At 35.2% G+C, this 10729-nt stretch overlaps 1 pseudogene; it reads left to right on the forward strand.

The window, feature by feature from the left end:
* The first annotated feature begins 261 nt into the window (after positions 1 to 261).
* Positions 262 to 7141, forward strand: LOC150053614 (ubiquitin recognition factor in ER-associated degradation protein 1 pseudogene; annotated as a pseudogene).
* The last annotated feature ends 3588 nt before the right edge of the window (positions 7142 to 10729 follow it).

Consider the following 10729-nt stretch of genomic DNA (forward strand, 5'->3'; position numbering starts at 1 on the left):
GTCCCACAGAAATGTCCATATGGACAATCAGCCATAAGTGAAAATACCTTCACAAGAGTAAAGTCACCATGCGAGAGATCAGAGTGCCTGGGCACAGCACAGAAATTAGACAGATGTACTGAAAAAGAAAGGCCATTTTGCATTATGTTCATCAGCACTCACTTACGTTTAGGCAGCAGAAAATGATAGTGTTTAGCAATTATCCCCAAAGAAAAGCAAATAGACAAGTAGTGTTTGTGAAGATGCATAGCAACAGGAACCATGTACATTGTTGGTGAGAGTGTAAAACAGTCAATGTGGAAAACAGGTTGGAGATGAAAGTAAACATAGAATTATACTAATAGGATCGCTGGATTATATATATATAATTTTATTTATATAATTATGTTTTATATAACATGTATACTATATAATATGTACTGGAGAGTATATATGTAACATATACATGTATATATAATATATACATACCTGCAATGTAAAGGCAATTAGTATGTTAGAGAGATATGTGTCCTTCTATGTTCATTGCACCATTATTCATACTAAATAGTAACAGAGTACAAGAAATGGAATCAATCTATCAACAGAAGAAAAAGTGATATATATGTAAAATAAATGTTATATATTGCCTATGATATATATTTAGTACTAATCACATTATCATTTATATAATCTATTATGTTAATATATAATATAAAGCACATTATAAATTATATACTGTAGATATATAAAAATACACAAATGTATACTTGTATATAAATATATAATGAAATACTATAGTTATAAGAGGAAAGAATCCTGGTATCTACCAAAATACAGATAAATCAGAACTCTGAACAGAAAGACATATACCATAGAACCTTAAGCATATGTAGAATAAAAAGATTGATTTCAAAAGATTTATTTCAAAGATATATAGTACAGTGAGCTGGAGATGGAGCTGTGGAAAGGAAAAATAAGTTGTTCAAATGTTGCAAGGGTTCAATTAGAGGGAAGCAGTAAGATCAAGAGATCTATTGTACTTCATGGTAACTGCACATAATAAAAATGCTGAGGATATGGTTTCAGAGGGTTTTATCACAAAAAGTAACAATAAGCCAAGTGCTGGTGACTTACGCCTGTAATCCTAACAACTCAAGATGCTGAGATTTGAAAAGCAAGGTCTGTGAGACTCTTATCTCCATGTAACCACCAGAAAATTGGAAGAGGAACTGTGGCTCAAAAGTGGTAGAGCACTAGCCTTGAGTACAGTTTTGGAGACAGCACTAGGCCCTGAGTTCAATCTCCAGCACCAGCACACACAAAAATCTTTAAGTAATTAGTATCATAGTTAATTTGATTTTGACATTCTAAAACATATGTATATTTCAAAACATTCTGTGATGCATGATTAATATGTGCAATTGTATCTAACAATAAAAAGAATGATATAATTTTGCATATATCTATTGGAAGAGATAATGGAGAAAACTAAAATATTCTATGTTCTTTATATTTTCATGAACAAAAACAATTATAGCAAATAAAATAAGAATACTAAACTAAAGATGAATATTAATATAGTCATGGAAATTATAGAAAAATATGTATTACCTTAAATCTGGTATAAGTGATAAAATTGGAATTACCCCAAATAATCAAAACAAGAAAATTGATATGAAAAAAGGAACTTATTATGAGAATGACAAAAGAGAACATGTAATTGATGTAATAGGGTTTTTTTAAAATATTTTTTATTGTGATTAAGAGAAGGGTTACGTTATATTCGCCAGATATAAGGTGCATAACTTTCTCATGACATGGTCCCCATTTCCCTCCCACCCTCCCCCCACTTATCTTGATTTCCCCCCTGCCCTATCCAATTTCAAATAACCAATTAAGCACAAATAAAATATATCAGATAACAAGGTGAAATATTGTAATAATATGAGATAACCAAGGGATGGCAAAAGAGATGAGAGATAACATAGTACATTAAGGACAACCATCACTCATTATATGGCTTTTGTTTCCTTATCCTGGAGGTCCTTACATTTAGTGTCATACTATTTGGCCTAATGTCTCTAGACGTTGTTCTATTATAAATCTCTTCTAGGAGAACCTAAAGTTTCTACTGATTATGACAAATGAGGGAGACTATTGGGCCTATGCTCCTTTGAGTCTGGCTTACTTCACTTAATATGATTTTTTCTAAGTCTTTCTTTTTCCTTACAAATGGAGCGATGTCATTCTTTCTGACAGCAGCATAGAATTCCATTATGTATAAATACCACATCTTGTTGATCCAGTCATCAATTGAGGGACATCTGGGTTGGTTCCATATCTTTGCTATGGTAAACAGTGCTGCAATGAACATCATCGCGCTAGTGGATTTAGTATGCCCTTGTTTCTGGATGATTGAGTAAATGGTAAGGAGTGGAATTGTTGGGTCATATGTTTAGATTTTGAGGCACTGCCATCCTGCTTCCCATAGTGGTTGAATGAGTTTGCACTCCCAGCAACAGTATAGTAGTGATCCCTCCTGGCCACATCCCCTCCAGCATCTGTTGTTATTAGTTTTCTTGATCCTGGCCATTCTAACTGGAGTGAGGTGAAATCTTAGAATGGTTTTGATTTGCATTTCTTTTATGACCAGAGATGTTGAGCATTTCTTCATGTGTCTATAGGCCATTTTTATTTCTTCTTCAGAGAAGACTCTCTTTAAATCTTTGGCCCATCTTTTAATTGGATGGCTGTTTCTTTGGAGATTAGTTTTGGAGTGATTGAATTTTTTGAGCTGTTGATATATTTTAGATATGAGGCCTTTGTCCGTTGTATGGTTAGTAAAGATCTTCTCCCACTCTGTAAGCTTTCTAGTTAATTTGCTAGCTATGTCCTTTGCCATATAGAAGCTCTGCAGTTTAATGTAGTCACACTTATCTAGACATTCTCTGATTTGCTATGTTTCTGGGTCCTTATTAAGAAAGTTTCTTCCTGTGTCAAGGAGATCTAGAGTATCTCCAATTCCTTCTTGTAAAGTTTTCAGTGTATTGGCTTTTACTTCAAGGTCTTTGATCTATTTGGAGTTAATCCTGGTGCAGGGTGACAAATAAGGATCCAACTTTAGTTTTCTGCAGGTGCTTAACCAGTTCTGCCAGCACCACTTGTTGAAGAGGCTGTGTTTCTTCCATTCTATTTTTTTGGCTCCCTTATCAAAGATTAGGTGGCCATAGGTCTGTGGTTTAATATCTGGGTCTTCAGTTCATGTAATAGCTTTAAACTCACATATGAGATTGAGTTCAGTTACTATAAAATGAAGTAAATGAGCTTCTTTAAAGTACAATTCAGTTATACATTGTCCATCAGAGGCATATCCAAAATATAAGAATTGAGATTTCAAATTAGGGATATAAAAGATTTCTCCCAAAATCTTTGAGAAGGCATGCACAACTACTGTTGCATGCAGACTGCCAAAGAAGTTGTCTACTCATCCCAGATACCAACAAGCTTTTCTTGGTCCTGGGCAAGGGTTATCCCCTGGGACTTGACTGCCTAACACTTCTGCCTGTCCCTGACTCCTGCTCATCAGCCTGAGGAAGAACTGACATGAATTTGTACTTAGGATGCCAATTCACGAAATCTGCTCACCAGGAGAAAAACATAAAATTTTATGGCAACTCGAGAAGCATTTCCATTTTCAGAACTCGGAGGTAGTAAATACCTTCATTTTTGAAGGACAAACCATAGAGCTAAAATTATGCTACAGTGCCTTGAGTAAGTGTTTCCACAAGGCATATGGCTTATTCCCATCACTGGTTCTATTTTTCTTCACTTTTTAATCCTTGGATTTTTTGTTTTCCACTTAACCATGGAGAAAACATATAGTTTAGGAAAGAAGATAATATTGAGTTTCAGTTGTTTCTTTTGCTCACACTCTGTATTTATAACCATGGTTTTCTGTAGTTTCCACATGTTACATATTTTATTTGAAAGTAACAAAAGAAACTCAGATATTAATTGAAATTTCTGTCTGAATAAGCACTTCTTTAAACTGTTTGCCTTTTAATTATTTCTTTGTTTCTAGCAGTTCTCAAACACGCAGAAAGAAAAGGAAGCTTTTCTTTACCAATGCTGCAAACTTTGTGAAAAATTGAGGTTGCTCATTATCATAGATACAGAGAGAGTGGGATTAGAGTCAGAAACAGACATTTCTTTTTTTCCATATATTTTTATTGTAATTAAGAGAAGGATTACATTATATTCACCAGATAAAAGGTGCATTACTTCAAAAATATTGATACCCTTTCTCATGTCTTGGTCCTCATTTCCTTCCCCTCAGCCCCCCTCCTCATCTTGTTTTCCCCCCTTCCCTATCTGATTTCAAATAACTAAATATGCATATATACAATATATCAGATAACAAGGTGAAATGCTGTAACAATATGAGATAACTAAGGGACAGCAAAAGAGATGAGAGATAACATAGTGCATTAAGGATAACAATCACTCACTATATGGCTTTTGAGAAACAGACATTTCTATTCCAGTTTTACTTTTGCTCCAACTTTTTCTTCTCTTTTCAGCCCAGGTACCTATTGCCACTGTTAAAAAAAACATAAATTAGGTTTAACAGTCTGAAATCTTTATACTAGTGAGATCATATTATATGTATTTACCTAGCTGACTTCTTTTCCTCAGAAATGATTCTTGATATTTACTTTCCTTACATGTACCAGTAATCCTTATTATTGTGTGCTATTCAAAATGCCACATAAATGATATGCTCTAACAAAAGAGATACATATCTAGGATAGTCCTAGCAGAGATCTCAATAGCTCAATAACTATGCACATCTGATCATATAAGATGATTCTAAGCAAAATGAACTCCAAGATATGGAAGCAAGAGGTTTGTCTTTGTGGTTGTTGTTTTTAATGTACTATGTGAAGTTACAAAAAAGAATTTGATGTATACCCTTCAAAATTAAGAAGAATAAGGAACGGTTTGGAAAGGGGAAGAGATGGGTGGGAATTTTAAAAGGGTTGACCTTGATGAAGATGCATTATTTTCATGAACTGTCTTCTTAAATGGCAAGTCCTTTGTATCCTTACTTAAAATAATAATAAAAAACAAAAGAAATCAGATCTTATGTTTCAAATTATCTGGTAATCATAAATCACCTAGTTGGGAGTAATTCTGTAGCCCATGGTTCTGTTTTCCTCACTGTGTTGGGGACGCAGTATATACTGTTATATGTAATGATAATAGTAGAGTGTACTCATGAATACTTTTTGAGAAATGTAGATTGGATTGTATACTTAACTGCTTAAATCTTCAACATATCATAATATTGAATAAAAGTAAATAGATGAACATAATACCAAATTTGTGCCCAGAATATGATATACCTAATTATGTGGCTTTCCCTCTCTATTTTTGTTCTTGAGAAACCCATAATGGTCTGTATTTGTTTTGCATTTAGTACCCACTACTCACAATGCTTATTTTATGTCCATTCTTTTTCCTGCAACACATCTTAGTAATTACTTATCTCATGCTTTTCTGCCTCTGCATATTGACAATTCCTTCATTTCAACTGCCTAAATCTAACCTTCATTTTATTTGATCTTGTTGCAATTTTTGCATTTCAGAGGAAAAGGAAAAGCAACGAATGTGTATTTATTAATTTGCTTGCAAATTCTCATGCCTTCTCCAAACAAATATTGCTCTCATTTATCTATTAAGTACTACATAAGACTCACGATGATGTAAGAAATTTGCTGTTGGGCTTTTTGGGGTGAACATGGGTAGAAATTTGGGAAAATTAGAAAAGTGCTTGATTTCAAGTAGTAACTAATTCAGATAGTATTTATAATGAGCCTCTGTGTCATCAGATGGGTTACTACATTCACGAAATAAGGATATTTTAATTTCCTTGTTGAAAGTCAGATCAATCTGGCTTTCATGCATTTTGCCAGTAGTAACACAGTGTGCATATTCTTTGAGAATTCAACTGGATTCAGATGCTGCTCATTATGAAGTGAAGAAGTCAGCATTAGACATCAGGACCTCAACTTTACTACCACTGAGAAAACAGCCTCATTCTTGCATCTGTGAACAGAAGAGGACTGACCTTATTGGTAACACTCTAACCTAAACCAGCTGAGTCCTCCACACTTTTCTATGGTAACTAAGGAAATTTATCTTCTTCACAGGAGTGGTTCCGGTTTGCTTAACCAACCTCATGCTTCCATTGCCAAGGATTAAATCTCCTCTAAGCATCATTGAACTCAGAGCTAAAGAATCGCTTCTCCACATAGTACCGCTGCTTCTCCATATCCATGTTAGCTGGGCCTAAAGACAGGTCAGGTGTGGAGGAAGGAGGGAAGATTATTATGCCACCCTCACCCCTCGATCAACTCAGCCGACTTAATATTACCTATCCCACGCTGTTCAAGCTGACCAATAAGAATTCGGACCGCATGACGCACTGTGGTGTGTTGGAGTTTGTAGCTGATGAAGGCATCTGCTACCTCCCCCACTGGATGATGCAAAACTTGCTACTGGAAGAAGGGGGCCTGGTTCAGGTGGACAGTGTCAACCTTCAAGTGGCTACATACTCCAAATTCCAGCCTCAGAGCCCAGATTTTCTGGACATCACCAACCCCAAAGCAGTATTAGAAAATGCATTGAGAAACTTTGCCTGTCTCACCACCGGTGATGTGATTGCCATTAACTACAATGAGAAGATCTATGAACTCCGTGTGATGGAAACCGAACTTGACAAGGCCATGTCCATCACTGAGTGTGACATGAATGTAGACTTTGATGCTCCCCTGGGCTACAAAGAACCCGAAAGACAAGTTCCTCAGCAGGAGTCAGTAGAATCTTGTGAGGCTGACCATGGCGGCTATGAGCTATGCGGGAGAGCTGGGCTTCTGGGCCTTCTCTGGCTCCAGGAGGGAATAGACTGGATAGAAAGAAGAAAGGAGTGGAGCCCAGTTCCTCCCCAATCAAGCCCGGAGACATTAAAAGAGGAATTCCCAATTACGAATTTAAACTTGGTAAGATTACTTTCATCAGAAATTCACATCCACTGGTTAAAAAGGTTGAAGAGGATGAAGCTGGAGGAAGATTCGTCGCCTTCTCTGGAGAATTTTGTTAGGAAATGGAAAGACTTAGAAAAAATCATATTAAGTGAAGTAAGCCAGACTCAAAGGAACTTAGGCTCAATGGTTTCCCTCATTCGTCATAATCAGTAGAAACCTTGGGCTCTACTAGCAGAGATTTGCAATAGAGCAAAATCTTGGTACATAAGGACATATAATGTGAAGCTAATTGAAAGGACCTCCAGGATAGTGAAACAAAAGCCATATAATGAATGATTGTTATCCTTAATGTACTATGTTGTCTCTCATCTCCTTTGCTGTCCCTTGGTTATCTTATATTGGTATAGTATCTCACTTTGTTATCTGATATATTGAATTTATTTGTATTTGGATATTTGAAATTTGATAGGGAAGGGGGGAAAACCAAGACGGGTGGGGGGTGTGGGGGGGGAGGGAAACGGGTACCAAGACATGTGAAAGGGTATCAATGTATGTGAATTAATGCACCTTCTATCTGGCAAATATCATGTAACCCTTTCACTAATTACAATAAAAAAAATTAAAAAAAGAAAAGAAAAAAAAATCTACAAAATGAAAGCAATCAAATTTTTCTCCTCCTCAAAAACTACTATATAAGGCTAAGAGTATGTCTCAAATGGTAGAGTGCTTGTCAAGCAAGTATAAGGCCTTAAATTAAAATCCTAGAGCTGCCAAAACATGCAAGTAAGTGAAAAGACTAGTTTGAGAAAATAAATACATTCATATTATTTCCATTTGACAAAGTTCTCATTCGTGTTAATAAATCCCTACAAATCCATAATTAAAAGATGATCAAAATTCTAAAATAAATTTTACAAAATACATAAGCATACATTTCACAAAAAAAACAACATGGAAGGTAGGCAAGATTTGAAATCATGTTCTATATCATTATACATCAGGGAAAGAGAGGGAAATGTTCAGTGTAACAAAATTGTTCTATATCTATATTGGGGTGTTGCTTATCATGGGAGTGTGTTTTCATAAAACCCACTGAGCTTCATACTTAATATTTACATCTCATTAAGAATATACTTTATCTCATATTGTCACAGTATCTCACTTTGTTATCTGATATATTGAATTTATTTGTATTTGGTTATTTGAAATTTGATAGGGAAGGGGGGAAAACCAAGACCGGGGGTGGGTGGTGGGTGGGGGGGAGGGTGATGGGTACCAAGACATGTGAAAGGGTATCAATGTATGTGAATTAATGCTCATTCTATCTGGCAAATATCATGTAACCCTTTTATTAATTACAATTAAAAAATTATAAAAAAAGAATATACTTTATCAACAAAAAAAAAAAAAGAAGAGGAGAAAGCCTTAAGTCAGGACTGTTGGCTGGTTGCAAATAAAAGAACCCATTACAATACATGGCTTTTAGTTACTGGTTTTGAGGAGAGTGCTCCTACTTAAGAGTTTCCTACAAATTACTAAGTTTCACCTGGATGTGGAGCCGCAGGCTTTTGTGGTTGTGTACTTGATTTGGGGGAAGAGAAGGAGTTGTAGCTGAGGTGCCATAGATAGCTACCTCCTCTACTTCGCGTGTCAGCTCAAAGCTCTCCCACTGCCTCAGTAGTATTCTTTAGTTTCTGATAAAACCAGGGGAGAGAACTGAATTGTTCTACCTTAAGGCGTTCTTTCTTCCTCTTTGTGTTTCCTTTTCCCATGTCATTTATATAATATCTCTGGCCTAGGGGAAAAAATAGTTTAAGTAGACAAAAATAGAAATAGTGGCTTTCCCACTAGGTTTTTGGAGTTTAAAGTATTGGAGATAAGGTATTTCTAATTTTATTTCCAAGATTGCACTGTCAGAAGGAAAAGCCAACCACATTCAACTTTTTTAATATAAAAATTATTTCATATAGAAGTAGTTGGCTCCTTAATGAATTTGTTCTATAATAACTCCATGATGAAGCCAAATGTGAATGGTAGATTAAATAAATGTTAAAGATATGTTTATTTTCCCTTAAAAAGATTGAAAAAGGCAGGCTATAAAAAGAAGTGGATAAAATTTTAACTCCTAGAGTGAAGATAACATATGTATTTGCTTTTTTTGGGGGTAACAGGACCTATTCACCTGCTATTCATATTTAGTCAGAATAATGCACAGGATGTTTTGGAAATGTTAGTATATGAGATTTCCCATTCAAGAAAAGCCGGGTCGCAGTGGTGCCATCCCAGGTCATACCCAGGCTCACACAGCTCTTTATCAGTTGTAAACATCCAAGTTCTCATCATGAAACTTTCATTAAACCAATCAGACTTGTCTTTCGTGTAAAAAACTGAAGAGGGATCCTCTTGTCATTGATTTCATGTTGGCTAGAAACAATTCTCAATCTGCCTCTGTGAAAAAACTCAAGTTAGCAATGAATGAATTCCTTACAAATTGGAGAAATATAACCAATTATGGATTTCAAATTAATCCTTTGATGATGAGAACTATAGCATTGATTCTTCCTTTCATTTGTGTTAAACCATGAATGAGAACAAATTGTAAGGCAACATTCCAAAGAAATTCTTTGAAACTGAGCAATTTTATTTTAGAACAAGAAATGCTTGCCTTTATTCAAAAGCCTTCTGCTTCTTATGACCCACAGCCAAATAACTCTTTCTCCACGTCACATTAACAGCATATAGCAGTGAGTGGGTAGAGGAAATAAAAGTAATTACATCTCTGTAAGGTACCTTCGTTCTCCCAAAGTGAGACTGTGAAAGTTATTTCATATTTTTCAATCTGACAAAAATAGCAGAAATAACCACTTGAGAAACTCCACAGGAATTTTTTTCAGGTGATGTATTGTTGGTAGAAAATATGGAGAAGATTCTTAAGCCTATGTTCTTATTCTACTGAAATATAAATTTAAAATAATTTGTCAATAGAGAAATATGCTAGTTCCAGTATAAAATTTATTTGGTTTGTTCAAGGTGAAAATAATTCTCCACTTTCTCCTCCTCCTCCTTCCTTCCGCTTCCTTCTTTTTCTTCCTCCTTTCCTTTCCTCTACTCCTCCTTCTTTCCCTTCCTTTACTCCTCTTTTCCCTTCCTCCTCCTCCTCTTCCTTCTTTCCTTCTCTAGTGTAGGTAACGAGGACAGGAAAAGACGTAGGGGAGAAAAACTCAAATGAAAATCCCTTAGTTCATCTATAAAACAAAGAAAACAAAACTTTTTACATACAAAAATATATGAATAAAAGAACATACATGTATATAATATGTGTTATATTCTATATAATATATAGATGAGATACACTGTGCTTCAGATATTTAGGAGCTTGTTAAATATGCAGATTTGAAGGACTCACCTCTCATCACTTGACAATAAAATTGTGGTGCTTCTTTTACATATGAGTCAAGTATTTGATTTATCAGGTTTTATTCATCACTTTAAAAGTTGTTTATATGCCTATACACTAGACCAAAATATTGAAGGTGAGATGAAACAGAATAATGCCTGTAAACAAATTCCGACTTTTCCAGATGTTCAAATCAAGAGCTGCTCTGAACCTACTGGAAGCCAGCAGTTCCAGGAGCAATTGTCATAGGGATATCAGCATGCATAAGTGCTTGGAATTGCACTCAGGACAATAAGACTTCTGATAT

This window comes from Megascapheus bottae, chromosome 16 (genome assembly GCF_031878675.1).
Source record: "Megascapheus bottae isolate mThoBot1 chromosome 16, mThoBot2.hap1, whole genome shotgun sequence".
Taxonomy (NCBI): Eukaryota; Metazoa; Chordata; class Mammalia; order Rodentia; family Geomyidae; genus Megascapheus; species Megascapheus bottae.